The following is a 9,862-nucleotide window of genomic DNA, read 5'->3' as shown; positions in this document are numbered from 1 at the left end:
AATTGGTCCCTTGCTGCTCCTTTGACGAGACTTCTTCACTTGGTCTTCATAACACTATCTGGGTTTCTTCACTGCTCAATCCTTCCCAGTCTCAGTTTCTCCCAGCAAATTCCTTGTCTTTTTCCTTAGCTCCTCCTGTTGGCTTGGCTCAGCTCAGCCTTTGGTCTTCTACTTTCTCTGTCTACACTTACTCTCAGTGATTGTACCTGGCTTAGGGCTTTAAATGCCAACCATATGATGATGTTTTCCAAATTTATGCCTCCAGTTCAGGCATCTGACCTGAAATCCACACTGTATTATCCAGCTTCCCACTTGACATCTCCACTTGGATGTCTGATAGGCAGCTTGACCTGGATATGTCCAAAAGTGAACTCTTGATCTACCACTATAAACTTCTTCACTGACAGCTTTACCATTTGAGTTGATGGTTGCTCCATTTTTGTGGTTGCTCAGGCCAAAATTTTCAAGTCTTTCTTGATGGTTTTTTTTCACTCATACCTCACATTCAATCTATCAGGAAATTCTGTTGGCTTTAAATGACTGATAATAGATAGTATTACTTTTTCCCCAAATAATCTAGTTTTTCCTCCTGCTGTGCCTCTCACTGCAGGAGGATTAAATATCCCCACTCTGTTGAAAATAGGAGTGGCCATACAACTTGCTGTAGCTGAAGAAACGTGAGCAGAATTGATGGACATCATTTCTGGTGGGTGCTCTAAGAGCCAGCATGTAGTTTGCACATCTCCTTTCTCCCTCTGTCACAACAGCTTAAGATATTCCAGATGGAGGCCGTTCTATCAGCCTGGACCCAGAACCATGTCAACAAGGAGCAGAGTCATAGCCGACCCTCCCCGGACATGAAGTGTTGTAAGCTGCTGAGATTTGGGAGCCTCTTACTACTGCAGCTTAACTACTATGCTGACTGAAACACACTCTTTTCAAAATGTAACCAGAATCTGATCACTTTTACTACTACCTTGGTTCAAGACATTGTCATCTTACTGGGCTACTTGGTTCTTTCTTCATCCCCTGCTATCCATTCTCAATGCAGCAGCCTCAGTGATCCTGTTAACACCGGTCGCCCTTCTCTGTCCAAAAGTCTGTAATGGTTCCCATTTCATTTAGAGCCAGAGCCAGCCCTTACAAGACCCAGGAGTCCCAGCATGATCTCATTATGTCTCTCTCCTTATGTCTCACCACTCTTCTCCTTGCAATCCTACTGGCCTCGGCCTCCTTCCTTCACTCGGCAGGTGTGTTCTCACGTTTGGCCTTTCCTCTGAGCTCTTCTCTTTGCCTGGAATGCTCTGCCCCAGATATCTCATACGTAAGTTCCTTGCCTCCTTTAAGTTTTTACTCAAATACCACCCTTTCAGTGAGCCCTGACACTCTATTTATAATTGCACCCTACCCCTTCTCCACCTTAGCACTCTTAGTCTCCATTACCTGCTCTACCTTTATTCTCAATAGCCCTTAATCACCTTTCAGCGTACTGTATCACTTACTTTTTACATCATGTTCAGTGTTATTTATTGCCTGCCTCCCCCATTTGAATGTAAGTCCCACAAGAGCAGAGATCTTTGTCTGTTTTGTTCACTGATTATACTATTTAGCTATTTCGGTGACAGCATTTAATAACTAGTGAATTTCAGAACATATTTATTGTAGGAGTATTGAAGCTAGAAAGTGGTGGTGCTAGAAGGAAGAGATGGTTAAGCAAATCAACAGACAGGATCAGGGCCTAACCTCACACAACTCAGAGTGCCAGGAGACAGCAGCTCTGGATGGGTGTAGCAGTGGTAATATCTGTGGCTCCTCTCATTGGCAGTAAGACAAAAAATGCTTGCTCCACCCTCATAGCCTTTGGGTTTCTTGTTCTTTAGATATCCCATAGTAAGTTATATAGGGTGCTAGTTTTAGAGCCGCGCTTGTATGTCACATGGCATTTTTCTGGAATATTAATATGCAACTCATCCCTACCACTCTTGTCCATTCATAACCATGGATCCAGTAGAGGCTGAGTTTTCCCATGATGGGTAAACAACACAGTTCACTGATCTTTTGGACCAAGAACCCAGAATAGTTGATCTATTGTTGAGCACATAGTAGTTGCTCAACAAATTTGTTGCCTAAATTAATTCAAGAGAACAACCAACTCCAGGAATAAAAGAAGCATTTTCTCAAAGTAAATCCTCACTTTTCAGTCTGGCTGCATATACATGTTGACAGATAAAGCTCTGGACCATGATAATTATGAGTGAAACAAACGTCTGATTGAGGCTTAGCTGTGGGTTTATTTTCCAAAAAAACACTCTAGAATATTTGGGACCTTGATCAAAGGCTTAAGTGTAGTGTTACTTAAGGTCTTTAAATGACTAAAATGTTATAATTGTTCACACAACACTAGTTATTTTGCAGTTAGTGGTTGAGAAGATGGAATCTGGAGCCTGATTATGTTCACATCCCAACTCTGCCACTTACTATAATAGCTATGTGACCTAGGGCCAATTACTTACCCTCTCTGTGATTCATTTTCCTCATTTGTAAAATGGAGGCAATAGCAATACCTACCTCATAGGGCTGTTGTGAGGCTAAAGTCAATGAATGTAAGTGTTTATAACCGTGCCCAGCATAGAGGAAGTAATATATGTCTGCTTTGTTATCATTATTATGTTTATTATCCCTACTTTTTTTTAAACTATCCACTTGTTGTGCTAAGTGGATTCTGAAAGCCAGGAAAAAGACACTGTGTTCCTTAGAATGCTGTTGCCCAAATGTCTGTCCCCTATGACTGTGCTTGGTCAAAGTTATACTCTTAGTTTCATATTTGTTTAATTTTTGATAGGTTGAGGTAGGTAGCAGAACAAATTTTGTTCTTTAAAAACAGCCTTTACATTTTCTGTTTCCCTAAAGTCCACTTCTTAATCTGTAGTAATAGCCCAACCTTTTCAGAAAAGAGATCTACTGGAAAGAAAAAGTCGTTGACACAGCCCCCGGAAAGAGGGACACTTTCAGGATATGTGAAAATGTGCTTTAAAGAGGAAATGAGGACTACAGATAAGTTTTCTTTTTAATTTTTTTTCTCTAAAATATGCCTAGTAAGCATGTATATTTTGAAAATTAGAATAAAATACAATCTAAGATAGAGAGTTGAAAATCATGCAAAAATTCCTAAACAGCTGTGCTACAGGTCACAGACAGCAGATAGAATACGGTGGGGAGGAGGACAGCAGCCAGTATAGATTTTGGAACATGATGGTGCATAGCCAGGAGATGTATGCCGCAGAAGTGAGAGGTGGGCTTTCCTACATACCTCACATCATCTAGAAGAGGGAGAGAAAAATCGGAAAGTCAGAAAGACTTTCAGCTGACCAATAAACAACATTTGAGCACCTACTGTATGCAAATTACTGTGCTAGATACAGTGAGGAGTATAGCCATGAGTAGGACAGGGTCCCTATCCTATTGTCAGAGATGTGTGAACAAGAGCAACTCCATCTTGAATAGGAGCTGGGTAAAATGAGGCTGAAACCTACTGGGCTGCATCCCCAGACTCTAAAGGCATTCTAAGTCACAGAATAAGATAAAAGGTCAGCACAAGATACAGGTCATAAAGACCTTGCTGATAAAACAGATTGCAGTAAAGAAGCTGGCCAAAACCCACCAAAACCAAGATGGCAACAAGAGTGACTTCGGTTGTCTTCACTGCTATACTCCCACCAGCACCACAACAGTTTACAAATGCCATGGCAATGTCAGAAAGTTACCCTGTATGGTGTAAAAAGAGGAGGCATGAATAATCCACCCCTTGTTTAGCATATCATCAAGAAATAACCATAAAAATTGGCAACCAGCAGCCTTCGGGGTGCTCTATGGAGTAGCCATCCTTTTATTCCTTTACTTTCCTAATAAACTTTCTTTCTCTTTACTCTATGGACTTGCCCTGAATTCCTTCTTGGGCAAGATCCAAGAGCCCTCACTTGGGGTCTGGATCAGGACCCCTTTCCAGTAACATCTTTCTGGTGACCACGAGGGACTGTAGTGAGGAAACCCCTGGTAAGTGTTGGGGTCCTGTAACATCTTTCTGGCAACTACAGAAGGGACTATAGTGTGGAAACCTCCTTCCCAAAGGCTACCTTTGGGTAAGTGTTGGGGTCCTGTAACATCTTTCTGCGACCACAGAAGGGACTATAGTGCAGAAACCCTGACCCAACGGCTATCTTTGGGTAAGTGGTGTGGTCTTGTAACATCTTTCTGACAAACCCTGAAGGGATAATACTGAGGAGACCCCCCCCACCCTGACCCAAAGGAAACAGACTGCAGCACTGATTGGATGACTTTGGGTAAGTGGTAGGGTACCCAGGTAAAGAATGGGATTGGGTTAGAGGCCCACCTTAGGGGAGTTAGAGTCTCTTCTAAGACTGGGTTAAAAGCTCCTCTCAATAAAAGGCAAGGACGCTTGACCAACCTTGTTTAAAGGTCGGACTTAGGAGAATTAGAGTCACTTCTAAGATTTAGAGAGTTAGAGACCCCTTTCAGTAAAGTCCCTCTCGGCAAAGTCCCTCTCAGCTAAGAATGGGTTTGGTACTATGGGATGTTAACTGCTATTCTCTTTGAATTAAACTGCCTTGTACTCTTTGCTGATGGCTATGGGTTAGGCATGTACAGGATTAGGCATTCACAGGATTGTGAAACATAGGGAGATTTTTCTAAAAGGGAAACCTGAGAGCTGATGGGACTGCTGGAAAAGATTCCTTTGTGACCAAGAAGAGGCCACTTGAACTTTTGATTCATTGTTGCTGCAATGGGCCTGCCTTTCTCTGGCTTCCCTGAGCAGCTGGCCTTCCCCACCCTGCCACAGGCAATGCTTTTGTCTCTCTCCTTTCCCTTTCTCATCTTTTCTATTACTCAGGGTGACTATCTTGCCCAGAGACCACACGTTGAAACTCCTGGTTGGAGGTTGGATTAACAATGATTGATGGGGGCAAGTTTGAGCCTTGCCAGTTTGATATTGGGTGCTAAGCAGAGTGGCTAATGTCTACCTTTTGTCACATGTATTTTACTCTGGCCAGAATGGAGGGAGATAATTTTTCCTTTGTATTGCATCTTGGCCTCCAGGGCTGTGGTGCAGCCAGCTGGATCACTAGGGCCACTCAGGGAAAGGGAACCCAGAAGCCTGGCATGCTGGCAAGAGGCTAAGAATTTCTTACCAGTCAGATTTCTGGCGTGTGTGTGTGTGTGTGTGTGTGTTTGTGTGTAAACTGGATGAGGTTTCCCTCTGGTCCATTGTGTCCTTGGAAGCTTGACCTTGTAACCATGTGGCAGTACTTTCTTTTGGTCTCCGCCATCACAGTGGTGGTCCGGGTTCAGGATTCAATTCCTGGCTTGGAAGATGAGTTCTTTGTCTTCTTCTGTCTGTGTATTTGTATGTCTTGTGTGATGTCTGTATATGAAAGAGCTTTAATTGATTGGCTTAAAAATAAGAGCTTCAATGAAATATTTTGTCAGAAAAGTAAAAAAGTGTAATGCCTTTTAGTTCATGTGACTTTAGTAATGTTTGGGAAATAAAGACAGTTTTAAGGATTATTGGTAAAAAAAAAAAAAGACATTTGGTCTAAATTATGCAGGTCAGATATTAAGTTTGCTAAATACTTTAAGGTCATAATCTGCTTCTTTGACTTTGAAAAATTGTTCAGTTTATTTTGGGGCATTAGATTCTAAGTAAGTCCTAGGACATGTGAAGTTAAATGCTGGAAAGAGTCAGACCTTATCTACATTTCTGTCTGGGTCGTAGGCTTCATGTCTAGTAGATAATTAAAATCACTTACTAACCAGGGTTTTCACCACAAGTAAAAGTCACTAAGAGTTAACAGAGTAACATGTATTTAAGACTACTGAAAAAAAGTTCTACATGCAAGGCATGTAAGGAAAGTAGAATGTGTTTTTGGTAAAAGATTGTAAGAACACATGGGAATGTGTATTTTTCTTGCCTAGATTAAAAGATTGTTTCAAGTTAGATAAAGCTGAAAGTTTAAGCAAGTTGTGAAATGTTTATGAAAAATTAATTGTAAAAGAAATTCTGTGTGTAAACCTACTGGCTAAAGTTAAAGGGATATTATACAGTTTTTCTGTAAATTAAACATTGGAATAAAAGCATAACAGGTTTTTCTTAAAAGCAAAAAACCTGCCTATAATCTGCTCTTTAACACAAATTTGTAAAGGGTTATAAAAGGTTTATGAAAATCTTATTTTACAGTCAAACATTAAAATTGGGTAGATATAGCTATAAGGTTTCATTAAGAATTGAGTTTAATGTTAATAGTATACTAATGTAATGGTGAAATCTGGCTTTTTGGTATATTAAAATCATACAGAAAGCATCGTCAAATGTAAAATAGCATTTGGCTTTCTTTGGGCTGTATTTGTATAAATATGCTATCGGTATGTGTTCCAAAATTATTTTAAAAAATTCCTATAATTGTAATATGGCTTAATGTAGTTTATTAATAATTATAACTGTTACATAAAATCATTGTGTGACACAAGGGTAACCAACATTTCCTAGTCAATTGTGGCTTAAATAGTGGCTGTCCTAAGATTTTGTCATCCACAGACAATTGTCTTGTTTTAATCTTCTTTAGGAGGTGGTTTATAATCAACTATAGACCTCTGACAGGTGCTCTTGAATGCAAGTTTCTAATAACTTTGGCGATTGTAACATTAGAATAGAGGAAAAATCTTTCAGGATTTTCTTTTTTTTTTTTTGAGGCGGAGTCTCGCTTTGTCGCCCGGACTGGAGTGCAGTGGCCGGATCTCAGCTCACTGCAAGCTCCGCCTCCTGGGTTTACGCCATTCTCCTGCCTCAGCCTCCCGAGTAGCTAGGACTACAGGCGCCCGCCACCTCGCCCGGCTAGTTTTTGTATTTTTAGTAGAGACGGGGTTTCACCGTGTTAGCCAGGATGGTCTCGATCTCCTGACCTCGTGATCCGCCTGCCTTGACCTCCCAAAGTGCTGGGATTACAGGCTTGAGCCACCGCGCCCGGCCAGGATTTTCATTGAGAGCTGAAATGTTTATGAATATCAAGCAAAACAGGAGTTAACTAAATTAACTGAACCAATAAAAACTGAAGTAATCTTTTTAACTTTTTTCTTAAAACGTTGCTAATCCTTTGTTTTGTTTTTCAGAGTCAACAAAAACTTCTTTTAAGCTATTTACAGCATTTAACAATTGAGTAAAGTATATTCCTATGAACAAAATTTGGAGCATATTTATTTCTCTCTGCCTGATTTCTCCAGAATTTGGAAACTATTTCTGAGTATTCTTAATTTACGGCAATATAGTTATTTGCATAAGTGCAATAAGAATCTGTTTTCTTTTGCAACAGAACATAATTGGAGAATTGGTTATTTTACCAAGGCTTTGACTGGAATGGTGTGCTTTCCTTTAAGGAATCAAACTTGACTTGTAAAGTCAATAAAAGCCCCTTAGGGAAACACTTCATACCTTGCCTACAACAGTCTCTGTATAAGGTTTCTGACCTGAGGTAAGAAAAGAATGTCACTTTCTAACAGGCCTAGAAGCACCAAGTTATCTTGGGACCCCAAGAGGAAGGGAATTTACTCAACTCATAGGTATTTGAGAGTGCAAACCCATGGCAGGGCTCAACTTTAAAACAAGTCTTATCTAAGATTCCTTCTGTGGAACACAGTCCCATCAAAGCCAATTTAAAAATAGCTTATGTGAAAAATAATTATGCTTGCTGCACTTTATACAAATAATCAGTCCAACTATGATAAAGCAAATCAGTCTTACCATTATTTGTCTTTTATAAAAATGAGAAACTGGAGAGAGAAATATTGTGTTTCAAGAAATATGGTACACTTGTTAGATTATAGTCTCATCAGTTGTTTTTAAGTTTGTTTCTACAATTTAGGCTAACCCTGTGAACTAACCAGTGATCTCTGACTGCTGCTCAGAAGAAACAAGAGGAATGTAAAAATCTGAATCAATATTCTAATTCTGGGCATGTACTGAAATCATCTAGCAACTCCATATCAGCTTGGTTCTATCAGCTGCCCAGTTCATAGAAAGCCCTCTAATTTCATTTACTTGGAATAATTTTACTTATTTTGCTTTACTGTTGTGAAATATATTGCTGTTGCATATAAAAATGCAGGACAAGCTTACTGAGTGTTTTCTTAAATTGAACACTTATTAATCTTCCAGATAGCACCTTTTGTCAGAACTTGGAGTTATGAGTGGCCCTCAATATACCAATGCTTTCTGACTGAGCTCCTCTCTACCCTGAATACAAGAGACCCTAATAGTTAGGCAGGAATACTGTCACCCCTATTCAGCCTGAAGAAGTTACAGAAGGTGGATCTTCATTCCTGGGCAACCCTTAGGATTAAGGGTTCTCTTATAAAAGGGAAGGAGAAAATGTCAGGCATGTGAACTGGAGCAACTCCATCTTGAATAGGAGCTGGGTAAAATGAGGCTGAAACCTATGGACTGCATTCCCAGACTGTTAAAGCATTCTAAGTCACAGAATGAGATAAAAGGTCAGCACAAGATACAGGTCATAAATACCTTGCTGATAAAACAGGTTGCAGTATAAAAGCTGGCCAAAATCCACCAAAACCAAGATGGCAACAAGAGTGACCTCTGGTTGTCCTCATTGCTATACTCCCACCAATGCCATGACAGTTTACAAATGCCATGGCAATGTTAGGAAGTTACTTTATATGGCTTAAAAAGGGGAGGCATGAGTAATCTATTCCTTGTTTAGCATATCAAGAAATAACCATAAAAATGGGCAACCAGCAGCTCTTGGGGCTGCTTTGTCTATGGAGTAGCCATTCTTTTATTTCTCTACTTTCTTTTTCTTCTTTTTTTTTTTTTTTGAGACAAAGTCTTGCTCTGTCGCCCGGGCTGGTGTGGTGTGGCATGATCTCCGCTCTCTGCAACCTCTGCCTCCTGGGTTCAAGTAATTCTCCTGCCTCAGCCTCCCGAGTAGCTGGGACTGCAGGCGCATGCCACCGCACCCAGCTAATTTTTTGTATTTTTAGTAGAGACGGGGTTTCACTGTGTTAGCCAGGATGGTCTCGATCTCTTGACCTCATGATCTGCCTGCCTCAGCCTCCCAAAGTGCTGGGATTACAGACATGAGCCTCTGTGCCTGGCTCCTCTACTTTCTTAATACACTTGCTTTCACTTTACTCTACAAGCTCACCCTGAATTCTTTCTTGCATGAGATCCAAGAACCCTCACTTGGGGTCTGCCTTTCCTGTAACATCTTTCTGGCGACCACAGAAGGACTATAGTGAGGAAACCCCCGGTAGGTGTTGGGGTCCTGTAACATCTTTCTGTTGACCACTGAAGGGACTGTAGTGTGGAAACCCCCTTCCCAAAGGCTACCTTTGGGTAAGTGTTGGGGTCCTGTAACACTATCGCATGCACTTTAGAGGAAGAAACAGACTCTACAGCAAGTGTATCAACCCTTCTTTTGGAGAGAAGAAACTTTTTACAGTTATAATGCCAATACTTCTCTAAGTATCCTTTTTCAAACCAAGTGCACTAGGAGTGCCAAGACTGATAACGAAAATCCAGACTCCCAGCCCTCTCCGTTCCTGCTGACTCAGAATGGCTAGAGCCCAGAGCCACGAGATCTGCCTTTATCCAACACTTTAGGTGATTCTTATGCACAATTTAAAATGCTGGAACCCCTGTTGCTAAGTGATAGGTATCAAATGAAGAAGAATTGCTGTACTTTTGACTGGAATGGTGATGGGGATGGAGCGTTTCATGGAAGAGAGTTTGAATGGAGGCTTCAGCTGGGTTTTATTAACTGTGGCAAAGGGGAGG

Source organism: Piliocolobus tephrosceles, chromosome 8 (assembly GCF_002776525.5).
Source record: "Piliocolobus tephrosceles isolate RC106 chromosome 8, ASM277652v3, whole genome shotgun sequence".
Classification (NCBI taxonomy): domain Eukaryota; kingdom Metazoa; phylum Chordata; class Mammalia; order Primates; family Cercopithecidae; genus Piliocolobus; species Piliocolobus tephrosceles.
This window is presented reverse-complemented; position numbering follows the sequence as displayed.